Source organism: Zalophus californianus, chromosome Y (genome assembly GCF_009762305.2).
Source record: "Zalophus californianus isolate mZalCal1 chromosome Y, mZalCal1.pri.v2, whole genome shotgun sequence".
NCBI classification, from domain to species: domain Eukaryota; kingdom Metazoa; phylum Chordata; class Mammalia; order Carnivora; family Otariidae; genus Zalophus; species Zalophus californianus.
Genome location: NC_045613.1, coordinates 3,760,852 through 3,763,784, shown reverse-complemented (window position 1 = coordinate 3,763,784; position 2,933 = coordinate 3,760,852). Strand labels below are relative to the sequence as shown.

At 34.1% G+C, this 2,933-nt stretch overlaps 1 long non-coding RNA gene across 1 annotated transcript; it reads left to right on the top strand.

Annotated features, from left to right (window-relative positions):
• The first annotated feature begins 476 nt into the window (after window positions 1-476).
• On the top strand, window positions 477-1,826 carry LOC118356605. Its single transcript, XR_004819861.1, has 3 exons — window positions 477-492; window positions 1,100-1,233; window positions 1,774-1,826. It is a non-coding gene; the product is annotated as an uncharacterized LOC118356605 (long non-coding RNA).
• The last annotated feature ends 1,107 nt before the right edge of the window (window positions 1,827-2,933 follow it).

The following is a 2,933-nucleotide window of genomic DNA, read 5'->3' as shown; positions in this document are numbered from 1 at the left end:
TTGCCTCAGGCTAAGCAAGAATTTGCCTCAGTGTGTTTGATTGATATTTCCTTCAGTTAATACCTCTCTAAATCCACTGTGTGTGAATTTTGAGTTTTCACAGGGTTCTGATTTCCCTACAGGTAAAGTAGGAACTTTATACATCATAGCTAACAGAATACATTAGAAAGCCTAATAGTTATGGCTGTTAAGGGCTCATATATCCTAGTGAATATATTCTAATTAGTCTCTAACTACACACTTAAGAATCCTGAAGACACTGCTGTAATACTAGGCCTGAAGCACCCTGGATCACCTCTGAGAGTTGTCAGGTGTCTAACATTCTACTGCATGAGAGATTTCGGTTGGTGAGAGGGGCAGCAAGAAATGATCTAGCACTGCTGCTCCTTCAAGAGGTCCAGACTCCCATTCAGCTCTTAGCACCATTGGGACATCTGAAGAACCTCAATAGCTCAGAATGCTGGCTTTCTGGGCTAAGAGTTCTCAAACCAGGTCAGTAGTTAATTTGCTTATTAGGACAATGGTTCTAAAATATGTGAGATGGGGGATCCATTTGTTGGATGTTAAAATTCAGGTAAGAATTCTAACCAATATTGTCTCCATTATTAATTTTAAATTTTTGATCAAAATCAGAGATATTCTCTGGGATTTGTTTTGGTTTTATAAAATGACAGTTTTGATAATGACTACGGAAGATTTCAAATGTGCAAAATGATGCAAGGTAGATCTTTCTGTGTACAGTCAAGTTTAGTAAATAAAGTAGACATGGACTGCTTCCTAAATGTGCTAACTTTATAATAATGAAAACCATAGGTCACTGTTTTTACTTATACTTAAGAAAATGAAGTTAGATATGACTTGAAATACATTTTACAAATGAAAATCAAATTGTAATTTATTTGGAATGGCCTTTAAAAAGTGAGGAAAAATTATTAGAATGGATAAATATGTGCAGTAAGAAGGTGATAACAAAACAAATGAAGTTTTTTGGCATTAAAACTTAGAGATAATTTAAAGTGATGATGATATCATCTCATTAGTTAGTGTTACAATGCAGGCTATATCGCTTGGACTTCTTATTTTATACCTGTTTTTCTAGGAGAAACAGATGAGAATCCAGAAATGTTACAGATGCAGGTGATGGGAGCTTCAGGCTGTGCCCACCTCCACCCTGACATTGGCAGTTCTATTATCTGCTTCATTACTCAGGAGAAAGGCTCTGATACGAATGTGGTAAACAGTTCCTGTTCCTTTTTTAATTCTAATTCATAGAAACTATAAATTTTTCTACATATAAAAATGTAGACCATGCAATTAGTAAGTTATAAATATAAGAAATTGGGTTTTTGTTCAGTGGGAATAAACAAAATTACTTACAGAACAAACTTCCTCAAAAATGTATGCTATTAATCTCTGGTTTATCTGACACTTGTTATTCTTAACTATCCACACTGAAATGCTGTTTTGGTGGTGTCCATAGAAATTAGGAATTTCATATAATTCTGTATATTCTAATACATGGCTTCTAAATTTCATCATATCTGAAACCTTAATTTGCCTTTATAAATGCCATCTTTATGGACTAACGGTCAATGGCATTATCAGTAGTTTCCTATGAGAAGAATCTATTTGGTAATTATATTGATTGGCTGCTAGCTATTTGAGACCTCTTTATTTTCCGAATAGTTTTTCTCTTTCCAACTAATAAAGTCTAATAATAAGTAAGAATTTAAAACAGTGACTTTAATCAAAATTCTATCAGTGCCTTCACAGGAACCTGTGACTCCTGGCAGTGCTGTTATGTGCAGACCAGTGTCTGGAAATGGCACCTAGAGACGGATAGGCTTTACCAGTCTAAAGGCACTTGCTACTATTGTCAGCTCACACTATTCCTGGATATTTTCCACATCAGCAAAAACAGGTCATCCCCTAAACCAGGCACTCATGCCTTGGGTTGAAAAGCCAAAGTCATGGGCGCCTGGGTGGCTCAGATGGTTAAGCGTCTGCCTTCAGCTCAGGTCATAATCCCAGGGTCCTGGGATCGAGTCCCACATCAGGCTCCCTGCTCCCTGTTCCCTTCTCCTTCTGCTTCTCTCCCTCTCTCTCTGTCTCTCATGAATAAATAAATAAAATCTTTAAAAAAAAAGCCAAAGTCATTTAGTCTTCGTAAACAGGCAACACTACCACTTTCATCATTAATGATTCTTGTAATGCAGAGTCTATTGTAAACCAGTGGTTATAATTACCAGTACCAATCTGGTCACACTGTGATAAAAAAAAAAGAGATCAGAACTTCCAATTAAAACAAAACAGTTGAATTAAGACCCTAACTTCTCTGCTGTTATTCCTTAGAAAAGCATCAATTCTATCCATTAAAATGACAGTCTTTTAACATTGTAAAAAAAAAAAAGATTTTAACAATTAAAATTTCAAAAAATTAAAACCTTCCACCATGACTTGTGATAATAGTTAATTAAGACAATATAAAAAATAAATCACATTGAAAAATTGACAAATACTAATCACACCTTATAAAACTTCAGAGCGCTCATGTGTTTATCAAAAACATATACACCTAAACTTATTTTATTTCAGTTGTTAAAGAGAATAAAGACAATTATAAAGCTTGAAGTAGTTAGGAAAACATAAAAAAATTAATACACAATGTACATAAAACCCTTAATTATATAAAAATAAACATGAAAGAAGGAGTTTTCCTTTGGATTTTCCTTATGTAACTAAACAAGTTAACAAAGGGGAAAAAAGCAAACCACAAGCAAGAAATAGAATCTTAGTTATTAAAACTGTCTTCACAACATGAGATGGAGGCTTGGATTAAAAAGATTATAGGAATTAAGCATAGAGCAGCTATATAGACACAAAGTACTTGTTTGAAACTGAAAAATGATTGTAAACACAGACAAGTAATATGG